At 41.0% G+C, this 13,953-nt stretch overlaps 1 pseudogene; it reads right to left on the bottom strand.

The window, feature by feature from the left end:
* Window positions 1-213: 213 nt before the first annotated feature.
* Window positions 214-13,681, bottom strand: LOC146886376 (uncharacterized; annotated as a pseudogene).
* Between the last annotated feature and the right edge of the window lie 272 nt (window positions 13,682-13,953).

Genomic DNA, 13,953 nt, shown 5'->3' with positions numbered 1-13,953 from the left:
AGAACAAAACATGGCAGATTTCACAAAACAAGCACAACCTCAAAGCTTCATTGCATTTTTCATCAAGGAGTCCATACACGAATTTAGCTAGACATGGAAATGAGTAATTAAACACTTCAAAACTGAAATCACAAAAATCAGAACCAAGAACCCTAACTATCAAATCTGAAAACGCAATTTAAGAGCAAAAATTGAGATTTCAAAGCTTAAATGGAATGTAAAACGGTGATATCATATATAAATGCGAAAACCCCATGAATGGGTATTGTTCCAAGTCAATAAAACCCACAAAACGAACTGCCCAAGCAAGAAAACGAATTCAAAACGTAAAATCCTCAATGGGTGCTGTCAAAGATGCATAAAAATGGTAAAAATGAGCCAAAAACGTGAAAAACCGCAAGGGAGACGTCCATGGAAGCTTGGAGAACGAAAATGGAGGTTTTGAAGAGAGGTTGAAGATGATGGAGCGGCTGCCTCCTACTCATGCAGACCTAATTCGTGGTCATATCACCCATGCCACTCAGAATTACAAAACTGCCATTATGAGCCGTAGAATTACAAAAATGCCACTCTGGGCCTCAAATGTTGACCCATTGACTTTGCTGACGTGGAAATGACATGGAAATGATGTGGCAATGATGTGGAAAGTTTCTTCAACTAAATATTAATGTCCAAGCTCCAAAATTGCTTCACCCAAATACCTAAAAATAATTAAAAACAAAAATTAGGCCAAATAATGTGAAATTAGTCCAAATTCGGAACAGTGGCCCAATAAAGCCCAACAGATGAAAAACACTCTAATGATGAACAATTAAGCACTAATCAACTGTCTAATGGGTACACAAAGGCTAGTGAAATGGAAGAAAATAATGACTCATCAAAATCGACCACATTTACCCTTTTGCACTCCTGGGCAAAATTAAAGAGTAAAGCAAAGCAAGGACATCACAAACATAACAAGAGAGACAAAAAGACACAAGACAAACAGACACATGACAAACGGACTCGACACAGACAAATGGAAACACATCTAACACAGAAGGATTCAAAGCTGCAAGGTATCCGTGAACATCATCCAAGCAGTTCAAAACATGTCAAGTACTCAGTTCAGCTTAAGGAGAGAATTGAAAGCAACATAACCTCACGAAATATGCACTGTATCACTCAAATCTCTAGGCTACTGTTTACTCTCAAAGCACCCCTAAAAACAAACATCAAACAGACTTGGCAAGCCTCTAGAACAAACAACCAAACCAGAAACACATGTAGGTCAAGAGCAGAAGGACTTTTCAAGGTTGTAATGGGGCTGAGGACAAGGTGTGGAACATATGGATAAGTAGCTAAGCAACCAAGGAAATAGAGGAGCAATGGGGAATAAGTCTCAATCAATCATGAAAGTAATCCCAAACACCAACACTTCCAACTTCGGTTCTCACACAATGCTCAAATTCAAACTCCCTTTTATTTCTTTTCTTTATTCTCTTTTCTTTTCTTTTTGTTTTCTCTCTTTTTTTTTCTATACAAAGAACATGCAGAGAAACAACGATTTTGAAATCCCACTTTGGTGTACAAATGAGCAATTCCAAGAACCAACCAACAACAAGTGCGCGCACAACCACACTTGTTGTGCGCGACCACACTTAATTGAGCACCCATTCCCAAAACAATTCCAAAGCTCCAAAATTTCCTAAGGTAGGATTAATCATGGTTTTTCAGGCTAAGGGCTTGTAATGAGCTGTAGAACAATGAAAGGGTATGCAGGCTCAAAAAGGGGTATCAACAGAAATAGTTCAAGGTAGGCTCATCTGGCTATAGGCTCACAAAACAAAATTGCCTAAATCATATCCCAACATGCATGTGTATCAAGAAAGTATAAGAAAGAGTCAAGCCAAGGCCACTGTGCAAGCATTCAAGAGGCGGTATCACACAACAAAGAACAGAGAGTGGCTCAAATTCTCACACAGGATAAAACAATTCCAAAAGCAACTTGACATGCAAAGACAAAGCAAGGATATCAGTTCACAGAATAACCAACAACTCATCCTCCAAAAGTGAAGTGAGTGTTCCAAACAGAAAGCAAAAACATAACACTAACTAACACAAATTAACAAAAAGGAATAAACAAACGAAAACAACAACAGACAGACAAACCTGGACAAGTACAATAAAAGTAAAAAAGAAGGGGAAAGAAAACTCCCTGAATCATGGTGAAACAGTAGTGGGGTCAAGCAGGGAAGTTTCCTCCACAACAGTATCCACCAAGGCAGGATTGCTGAGGAATGGCTTAAGACGATGCCCATTCACTTTGAAGCTCTTATCTGTGGACTGGCTTTTGATTTCAACTGCACCATAAGGATAAACATTAGTGACAACAAAAGGACCAATCCACTTTGATCTCAACTTACCCCCCATGAGTCCAAGTCTGGAGTTATACAGTAAAACTTGCTGACCAACAACAAACTCCTTTCTAGCAATGGAGCTATCATGGAATCTCTTGGTCTTCTCCTTGTAGAACATAGAGTTCTGATATGCCTCCAAGCGGATCTCATCCAACTCGTTCAACTGCAGCTTCCTTTCCTCCCTAGCTTGATCAAGAGAGAAGTTGCATGACTTGACAGCCCAGTAGGCTCGATGCTCTATCTCCACTGGAAGGTGGCATGGCTTACCAAAGATAATCCGATAAGGAGACATCCCTATAGGTGCCTTGTAAGCAGTCCTGTGAGCCCATAGAGCGTCCTCAAGTCTATTGCTCCAATCCTTCCTGTTGGGCTGCACAATCTTCTCCAAGATCCTCTTTATTTCTCTGTTTGAGATCTCAGCTTGCCCATTAGTTTGGGGGTGATATGGTGTAGAAAGTTTGTGCACAACCCCATACTTTTGAAGCAAAACCCCCAAGGATCTGTTGCAAAAATGGGTGCCTTGGTCACTAACAATAGCTCGAGGAACTCCAAACCTGCAAAATATGTGAGACCTAACAAAATCCACAACAACTCGAGCATCATTAGTTCTAGTGGCTTTGGCTTCCACCCATTTTGAAACATAATCAACAGCAAGCAAGATGTAAGTGAAACCAAAAGAGACAGGGAAAGGGCCCATGAAATCTATACCCCAGATGTCAAACACCTCACAAAATAGCATGGGTTGTTGAGGCATTTGTTGTCTCCAAGAAATGGCTCCTCCTGCTCGTTGGCATTCCTCACATGTGCTACAAATCCTCCACGCATCTTTGAAGATGGTGGGCCAATAAAATCCGCAATCTAGCACCTTACGAGCTGTCCTTTGTGTGCCAAGGTGACCACCAGGTGCAGATGAATGACAAAATTTGAGGACCGAGTCAATCTCATGGTCCGGAATGCATCTCCTGGTAACCTGATCACTGCACATTTTCCACAGATAGGGGTCATCCCAAATGTAATACCTAGCATCGCTCTTGAGTTTATCACATTGAGCTCTGGATGCTAAGGGAGGAAAAACAGAAGCAGCAAGATAATTAACAATGTTAGCAAACCAAGGTGAGGAAGAAGTAGAGAGTGTCAACAAACTTTCATCGGGAAAGTCATCCCGGATCGGTGAAGCATCATCAGTAGACCTCTCAATCCTGCTTAGGTGGTCTGCAACCAGGTTTTGTGCTCCGCTCCTATCACGGATCTCCAAATCAAATTCTTGGAGCCAGAGCATCCATCTTATCAGCCGAGGTTTTGATTCTGCCTTCTTCAACAAGTACTTAAGAGCTGCATGGTCAGTAAACACAACAACAGGAGAACCAAGCAGATAAGATCGAAACTTTTCAAGTGCAAAAACTACCGCAAGGAGCTCTTTTTCTGTTGTGGTGTAATTTGATTGGGCAACATCTAATGTCCTGGAGGCGTAGTAGATTACCCTCGGCTGCTTATCAATCCTTTGAGCTAGAACAGCCCCTAATGCATAGTTGGATGCATCACACATAAGCTCAAATGGCGCTGTCCAGTCGGGCGCCTGAATGATTGGAGTTGTGGTCAGGGCCTTCTTGAGGCAATCAAAAGCCTCTTTGCATCCTTCATCAAAGATGAAGTCAACATCCTTTTGCAATAGGTTGGACAGTGGGAGGGCCTTCTTACTGAAGTCTTGAATGAAGCGCCTGTAAAACCCTGCATGGCCAAGAAAAGAACGAACCTCTCGCACAGAAGAGGGGTAAGGCAATTGTGAAATAATTGAGATCTTGGCAGGGTCAACTTCAATGCCCTTTTTTGAAATTATGTGCCCCAATACTATGCCTTGTTCTACCATGAAATGACATTTCTCAAAATTGAGAACAAGGTTAGATTGGATCACCTGTTTAAAACTCTGTCCAAACTATCCAAACATGCATCAAATGAGGACCCATATACAGTAAAGTCGTCCATAAACACCTCTATGCATTTTTCAAGAAAATCGCTAAAAATGCTAAGCATGCGCCGCTGGAATGTGCCAGGGGCATTGCATAGGCCAAACGGCATCCTCCTATAGGCAAAAGTGCCAAAGGGGCAGGTGAATGTGGTTTTCTCTTGGTCCTCAGGTGGAATGTGAATTTGAAAATAACCAGAAAACCCATCAAGAAAGCAATAATGGGACTTACCTGCCAAGCGCTCAAGCATCTGATCAATAAAAGGCAGGGGGAAGTGGTCTTTTCTGGTTTCTTGATTTAGCCTTCTGTAGTCAATGCAAACCCTCCAACTGTTTTGCACTCTTGTTGGAATTAGCTCCTCTTTTTCGTTCTTGACTACAGTGAGGCCAGTCTTCTTTGGAACAACATGGATGGGGCTAACCCACTGACTGTCAGAAATGGGGTAGATGATCCCAGCTTGTAGAAGCTTGGTCACCTCCTTCTTTACAACATCCGAGATGACAGGGTTGAGTCGCCTCTGTGGCTGTCTCACTGGCTTTGCTCCATCTTCCAACAATATCCTGTGCATGCATGTTGATGGGCTAATACCAGGGATGTCAGCTAATGTCCATCCAATTGCCTTCTTATGCTTCTTAAGAACTTGCAACAACCTCTGCTCTTATTCAGCAGTAAGGGAGGTGGAAATGATGACAGGCAGTTTGTTCTCCTCCTCTAAGTAGACATACTTGAGGTTGTCTGGCAGTGGTTTTAACTCTGGAGTACTACTGGATGCTGGCTGAATATCAGGAACCAGAAGGGAGGGAGAAATGGGTTCCACAGCTTGTACCTGAGCATAACAATCAGATGCATGTGTACTTCTTGCAACATGGTTAGTGCAACCTGATTGTATAACATCAAAGTGAATAGGTACAACATCCAGAGAGTCAAACTCATTAGATTCAATATTATCCACATCATATTCAGCATCAGCAGAATCAGAAGCAGAATCAGAATCAAGAACATCAATGCATGCAAATTCAGATAACTCAGACACGGATGAATGTTTTAATGTATGCAAAGAGTGAAAATCAGAAATCAATCCATCAACAGCATCATCAATAATATCCACGTGAAAAACAGAATGATCCTCAGAAGGATGTTTCATGGCATCCAGAATGTTGAATCGCACAACAATATCATCAAACTCCATGGACAAAGTACCTGCATGGACATCAATTTTGGTTCGTGCAGTTTTCAAAAATGGTTTGCCTAAAATGATTGGTGCAGAACCATGTGAAAATCCCTCTTCCATGTCAAGAATGTAAAAATCAGCAGGGAAAATCAATTCACCAACACGAACCAAAACATCATCAACCAAACCTGCGGGGTGGGCAACACTTCTATTTGCCAACTGAATCACCACACCCGTAGGTTGCAGGGGTCCAAGAGAAAGAGATTTAAAAATAGACAGAGGCATTACATTTATTGAAGCACCAAGATCAAGCATTGCATTTTCAAATTTATTGTTACCTATGATGCAAGGTACACAAAATGTACCTGGGTCCTTGCACTTCTCAGGAATCTGAGGAACAGATTTACCTATCAATGCTAACACGTTTCTGCCCATGCTGATCTTTTCGTTTCCCTTCAGCCTCCTTTTGTGCGTGCATAGCTCCTTCAAGAACTTTGCATATCTGGGAATCTGTTTAATGGCATCCAACAGAGGTATGTTGACCTCCACCTTCCTGAAAGTTTCTAAGATCTCTTTATCAACCTCTTCCATCTTTTTGCTTGGAATGGCTCTTGGAGGGAAAGGAAAAGGTATGGAAGGTGCAACAGTAGAGGTGGAAGGTGTAGAAGTCGCACCAGATGTGGAAGGACCAGCTGCATGAGCATCACGCTTTCTCTGAAGTGTGGCAGGGTCGGCTTCCTTTGGAGGTGTAGGCTCGGAAGTGGGAACTTCAATGTTCTTCCCAGATCTCAAAGTAATGGCACTCACATTCCTAGGATTTTCCACCGTCTGTGATGGAAGCTTGTCAGAATTCTGAGCCTGTGCCTGGTTTAGCTGAGTGGCCATCTGCCCCATTTGATTTGTCAAACCCTGGATTGAGGCCCTAGTCTCCTGCTGAAATTGCATATTTTGAAGGGTCATCATCCTGACTAACTCCTCCAATGAAGTAGAAGAAGAAGGTGCAGGTGCTGCAGCAGGAGCTGGTGTGGGTACAGGTGGAACAGGAGCAGCTTGTGGTGTAGGTGCAACTCTTTGTTGTGGAGGTGGTTGCACATTTTGAAATTGTTAGGGCTGCTGGTTACCCTGGTTTCCCCATCTCAAATTAGGGTGATTCCTCCATCCTGGATTATATCTGTTGGTTGACAAATCATGGTGGTTTTGTTGTTGCTGTTGGGGCCTATTGTTGTTGAAAATATTTGTTGCATAGGCCTGAGGGGTATCCACTGGTGTAGAAGAAGAAGCCTGTTGTTGCAATGCTGTGCAAGAGTCTGTAAAATGATCAACAGATGTACAAAGGCCACAAACTCTTGCAGCTGGAGCTCTCTGATTGGAAGCAAGTTGATTGACCAGTGTAGTAAGAGCATCAATCTTACTTTCCAACTACTTTGTGTACTCGGCTGCTCCTACATCATGAACACCTCTAACAACTATGGCATCACTCCTTGTGCCAAATTGTTGAGAATTTGAAGCCATGTTCTCTATCAGTTGTCTGGCTGCAGCTGGGGTTATGTTACCAAGGGCACCACCACTTGCGGCATAAATCATATTTCGATCCATGTGGTGCAAGCCTTCATAAAAATACTGCAGGAGGAGATGTTCAGAAATCTGATGGTGTGGACAGCTTGAACAGAGATTCTTGAACCTCTCCAAATACTCATAAAGGGTCTCCCCAGATTGCTGCTTGATGCCAGAAATCTCCTTCCGTATGGCTGTTGTCCTTGAAGCAGGAAAGAACTTGGCAAGGAACAATCTCTTCAGGTCATCCCAGCTTGTGATGGACCTGGGTGCTAGGTAGTACAACCAGTCTTTCGCATTACCCTCCAAAGAATGAGGGAAAGCCTTCAAGTATACATGGTCCTCTTGTACATCTGCAGGCTTCATGGTGGAACAGATGACATGAAACTGCTTCAAGTGTTTGCACGGGTCCTCACCTGCAAGACCATGGAAATTTGGCAACAAGTGTATTAAACCAGTTTTCAGCACATATGGAACCTCCTCCTCAGGGTATTGTATGCATAAACTATCATAAGTGAACTCTGGTGCAGTGAGCTCACTCATGGTTTTCTCATGAGGTGGAGGAGGTTGAGCCATGTTATCAGATTGAAAATGCTCAGAATATACAGTATGCTCAAAATGCAAAGAATGAGAAGTGTCAGGAATGTGATGAGAATCAAAAGAATCAGGAAATGTCACTGTATATTCAGCATGCAAAGATGGATTCCTAGGATGCCTACTTCCTCTGTGGAATGTCCTATCAATTTCAGGGTCAAATGGTTGTAATTCACTTGGGTTTCCCCTAGTCATGCACCAAAAAGCACTAACTGTAGTGATATTGGCATAACAAAGGGTATAACTACAAGTATACTCAAACGACCATCAAATGACTTGAAAATTGGTAGGATATTCCTTTGAGTGGTCAAACAGAAGCACAAAAAAAACTAGATCAAAACTCAAAGCACAAGTATTTTTTTCAATTTTTCAAAAGTAAGCAAAATGAAGAAAAATCACAAAAAACATTGCTGAAATGTAGAAAATGGCATTTTCTGGAGAATCTGAGTTTGCAAACCGGCGACACTATTCACTACTACAAATGACACTATTCATGCGCGCCGCGACACTATTCACTACACTACACAGAAACACACAGGAATGGAAACAGGCACTGAACTTAACACAACATTAACATCACAATGAACATATACCAACTCAACCACACTTGAACTACACACACACACCAAAACACAAAACACAAACACACTGGAAATTTTACTATGAACGAAACGATTGGTCCCCGGCAACGGCGCCAAATTTGATAGAGGTCGTACCCCACCAAATTAAAACATATTAAATGCAGTACATGAAAGTGAACCAAGTCGTCTCCCAACGACCAATATATTCATTCAAAGCGAATTTTCCAAATGAACACAACAATAAAACAAAGGGGGGGGGGGTTGGCAGACAGATTCAGAATTCTAATCAGTAGATTAATTTAAATGCTACAGTGACTAAAATCGTATTGACATCCCTGATTCAAACGCAATTTCACTTATCATAGGCCACCAAATTAACACCAACCCTGCCTTGTCTCAATCCACTAGATAATAATTCACTAAGCGAAAATTACAATCTAGCTTCATTATGAAATTAAGCAATGCACGCATCCTTAAATTCGTGACAGCCAAGCTACATACATTAAGCATGAACGTATCTTAAACAAAACACATGCAATTACTCTGTAAATTAAGCATTGACAGATTCACCACATGCATTCCACGAATTCAGAACAAAACATGGCAGATTTCACAAAACAAGCACAACCTCAAAGCTTCATTGCATTTTTCATCAAGGAGTCAATACACGAATTTAGCTAGACATGGAAATGAGTAATTAAACACTTCAAAACTGAAATCACAAAAATCAGAACCAAGAACCCTAACTATCAAATCTGAAAACGCAATTTAAGAGCAAAAATTGAGATTTCAAAGCTTAAATGGAATGCAAAACGGTGATATCATATATAAATGCGAAAACCCCATGAATGGGTATTGTTCCAAGTCAATAAAACCCACAAAACGAACTGCCCAAGCAAGAAAACGAATTCAAAACGTAAAACCCTCAATGGGTGCTGTCAAAGATGCATAAAAACGGTAAAAATGAGCCAAAAACGTGAAAAACCGCAAGGGGGACGTCCATGGAAGCTTGGAGAACGAAAATGGAGGTTTTGAAGAGAGGTTGAAGATGATGGAGCGGCTGCCTCCTACTCATGCAGACCTAATTCGTGGTCATATCACACATGCCACTCAGAATTACAAAACTGCCATTATGAGCTGCAGAATTACAAAAATGCCACTCTGGGCCTCAAATGTTGACCCATTGACTTTGCTGACGTGGAAATGACATGGAAATGATGTGGCAATGATGTGGAAAGTTTCTTCAACTAAATATTAATGTCCAAGCTCCAAAATTGCTTCACCCAAATACCTAAAAATAATTAAAAACAAAAATTAGGCCAAATAATGTGAAATTAGTCCAAATTCGGAATAGTGGCCCAATAAAGCCCAACAGATGAAAAACACTCTAATGATGAACAATTAAGCACTAATCAACTGTCTAATGGGTACACAAAGGCTAGTGAAATGGAAGAAAATAATGACTCATCACTCACTCTCACATTAGGTTTAGGGTTTGCTAGTTAATCCTTTTTCATGTTTTTGTATTTGCTAAAGGACCCCTATGAACTCCTATTTAAAGGGTGCTCCTTGTCTTGTAAAAGGGTTGATCATTTTGTTTCTAAACTATTGTGTTTCAACCTTTAAATTTTCGTGAGCTCTCCTTCCTAGAAGTGAACTCACCTTTGCCTTATCTTGCTTGCAAGTGGCGGCACCATCACTCATCTCTAGGGCTTGGTTGGCTTAGATCCCCCCCTATGAGTGGCGTGCTTCTTCCATTCTTCATCTTCTATGCTTTCCATTTTTATTGTTTCTTCTTTCATTTTGCTCTTTAGTGTTGTTATTGCCGTGTGTGTTTAAGCTTGAATCCAACTCTCTTCTTCCTTTCATGAGCTTGAGAAATGAACCTTCACATCTAGATAGCATGCTATCTTAATGTCCAGTGGGAATTTTCAAAAAGCTTTCTTAAACAACTTCACCATATTCATAACTCTAAAAGGGAACAAGATAATCCTTCATCAAAATTCCTCAACAACCCATGCTATATTGTGAGGTATTTGATATTTGGGGTATTGATTTTATGGGTCATTTTCCTCCTTCTTTTGGGTTTTCTTATATTTTGCTTGCTGTAGACTATGTCTCCAAATGGGTGGAAGCCATAGCTACAAGGACTAATGATTCTCGAGTTGTTATGAGTTTTGTCAGGTCTAACATTTTTTGCAGATTTGGGATACCACGAGCCATCATCAGTGACCAGGGGACTCATTTCTGTAATAGGCTACTTGAGAACATGTTGAAGAAGTATGGGGTGACACATCGCATTGCTACACCATATCACCCCCAAACTAATGGGCAAGCAAAGATCTCTAACAGGGAGATTAAAAAGATATTAGAGAAAGTAGTGAAGCCTAGTCGAAAGGATTGGGCCACAAGATTGAAAGATGCACTTTGGGCACACAGGACAGCCTACAAAACACCTATAGGTATGTTTCCTTTCAGGGTGGTTTTTAGAAAGGCTTGTCATCTACCTGTGGAGATTGAACATCGGGCCTATTGGGCCGTGAAAGCATGCAACTTGGATTTGGGAGAAGCAGGAAATGAGCGAAAACTTCAGTTGCAAGAACTAGAGGAGATTAGGCTTGCAGCCTATGAAAACTCAAAGTTCTACAAAGAGAAAACCAAGAAGTTCCATGACCAAAAGCTTGTGGCTAGAAAGGATTTCAAGGTAGGCCAGAAGGTGTTACTATACAAATCCAAGCTTGGTCACATGAGTGGTAAGTTGCGCTCTACTTGGGAAGGACCATACATTGTTATAGAAGTCTTCCCTTATGGAGCATTAGAGATCAGGGAAGAATCTTCAGCAAGAACTTTTAAAGTTAATGGGCATCGTCTTCGGATATTCAATGAAAATCAAGATATGCTGAATAAGACGATGGATGGGATGAACTTGACTTCTCCCTCATACCTTCCACCTTGAGGAGGTAAGTACACTTCATACTTTTTCTTTGCATTTTATACATATTGAATAAATTGAGGACAATGCATGGATAAAGTGTAGGGGTGTGGGGAGATTTCCCCCTTTTCTGATTTTGTTTTCTATTTTTGTTTTCTTTCTTTTCTAAATTTTGTTTTCTGTTTGTTTTTATTAAAAAAAAAGTTTATGCTTTCAATAAAACATATTGACATTGGATTTTGGGATTTGATTCACTAATTGGAACGGTCATAATTCTGGGAAAATAAGAGTCATGTGCTATGAATGGATTGTTTTTGTGATTTACTGATTGAGTTGATTTGAGAGTTTCTGGAATAAATCTTTTGTGAAAGAGTTTTTGACCTTGTGAGTTTTGAGCTTTATTGTAAGGATTAAATACCATGTGTCATTCCTATTTTTCTTGTGTGACTTGATCATGTCTTGTTTGTACTCAAATGTTTAGCTTGATTCTGTTGTTTTGCATCTTAGGTGAACATGCATGATTTGATATGATTGAGGCATTTCTTGTTTTTAGCTACTTGGCCAAATAAGCTAACCATGACATTGATCCATTGGTAGCCCCTTGAGCTTTAACCTCTTTTTCTTGTTTTGAGCATATTGCTAAACCTTAAAAAGAAAAAGACATTTTTTTCCTTACCTTAGGGAGAAAGAAGGAGCTAGTGGATTATGTTGAGATTGGTTGAGGAATAAAGTGTGGGGGTGAGTATTTCCCCCCACAAAGTTATAAAAACGGCAAAAGGAAAATAATTGTTGATGACAGAGTGTTGAAATGAAAAATGATTATTGTCTGAAAAAGAGCAACAAAGGATAAAAGAGAAAAAAAAGTAAGGATTGTTTTTGAAAATATGCTCCATAATTCTTTCTTCCTTACTATTTCAAAAACACATAAATCCTAAAGTTTTCCCAACCTTTGCCTTGACCTCATTATAACCTGTGAAAAGCCCTCATGATTTTTGAATGCATGTTTTCTGAAGGCAGTGAATATTAGAGTCTTGCTAAGCATTGAGAGTGTTTACTTGCATGGGTATTTTGAGTGAAAACACAAGCCAAAACACTTGAGCGAATTTGAGTGTTTCTCTTTCATATTTGATTATCTTGTAAACTCAAAAGATTAACTCATGTGTGAAAAACATAATTTTATCCATTTGTTTGTACATGACAACATGATTTCTAGAAGATTGATCTGTTTCTATTTGTATTCATTTCTTTAATCCACTAAAAATATGGAATAAAAGACCTCAGAATAAAGTTTTGAAATTGTTCAATTTTGTCCAGGAGTGCAAAAGGATAAGTGTGGGTGTGTGATGAGTTCAAATTTTTGCCCTCATTTAATATTTAAATTTGGGGATTTAATTGAATTTTCTGTGCTTAAAGATTGATTTAATTAGGATTTGTGATTATTGGATTTCTTGAGTAAGTTTGGTAAAAGTGGCGTAAAAATTGATTTTAGTTGCATAAAATATTATTGGATATTCTAACGTTTGTTAATGCAGCTGGAATTTATTTTTGGTCATTAATAGTATGATTTTGAAATATTCAAAGTTACAAAATAAGTCCAAAATCAGGAAATTCTGGAAAAGAATAAATCAGGAGCTAAATGCACCCCCAAATTTTATTTGCACACTCCTTCTAAAGTGGACCACCAAAAACCCTGTTCTGCACCCCCAGTTTTCACTAAGTTGCACCCCTCCTACCACTTAAACTCCACTCAACCAGATTATGCCATGTGGCAATCCCTACCTTTCAAATCAGGCCAACCATAAGCTGACACGTGTCATAATCCTCCACTCACCAAATAGACCAATCAAATCTTGCCACATCACCATCTCCCAGAATGAAACCCTAACCCTAATTTTCTCCTCTCCTTCCATCACCATGGCAGCCGCCGCCGCCATCTTGTCGCCGGCCACCGCGATGCACCAACAACCTGCAGCAGTTTCACACCATCTCCGACACCTGTTCCACCGACCACCGTGACGGGCACCATTCGCACAAGCAGCCATGAATCTGCACCACCATGCCTCCGCGAAGCTTGTTCCGCGCACCACCATCACTGCAACACTAGCCCTGGAAACGCGCAGCACCGTGACAGCGCGCATCTTCTTCACTCGCGCACCACCATGGCCACCGCAGACCAGCAACCACGTCCGCACATGACTAGCCAAAACAGTAATCACCGCCTGCGCTCCACCACAGTCCGTGAACACGAACCATCAAGCAGCCGCCGCAACACCATCTTCTTCATTCGCACAGCAGCAGCCACCGCGACGCAACGCACCTCCCTCACGCCACTACACCCGCGTTCCGCAGCCACCGCAACGCAACGCACCTCACTAGAACCACCGTCATTCACGCAGAAGCAGACCGAGAACCTGTTCCAGCAGCTCCACACACAAACGCAGTAGCCACCGCAGTGCCCCTCTGGCCACCACAGCGTCGTCACGCATAACCAAAGGAGGAAGAAGAGTGTGAGAGTGAAACCCTAATTCTGGAGAGAGAAAGCACTCTGCCACGTGTCAGGCTGTTATTGGACAGTCAAACTAGTCAACTGGTCAAACTCTAGTCAAACTCTAGTCAAAACTGCAAAAATGGTTAAATAAGAGGGGCAGAATTGGAAATTGGACAGGAATTAAGTTGTTAATTAATTAAATAAAAATAAGAAATTTTAGCAACTAACAGATAAAGCCCAAAGTCCAGTGGAAGCCTATATAAAGAGACT

This window comes from Vigna unguiculata, chromosome 5, assembly GCF_037176805.1.
Source record: "Vigna unguiculata cultivar grain cowpea cultivar isolate G323 ecotype 2 chromosome 5, ASM3717680v1, whole genome shotgun sequence".
Classification (NCBI taxonomy): Eukaryota; Viridiplantae; Streptophyta; class Magnoliopsida; order Fabales; family Fabaceae; genus Vigna; species Vigna unguiculata.
This window is presented reverse-complemented; position numbering and strand designations above follow the sequence as displayed.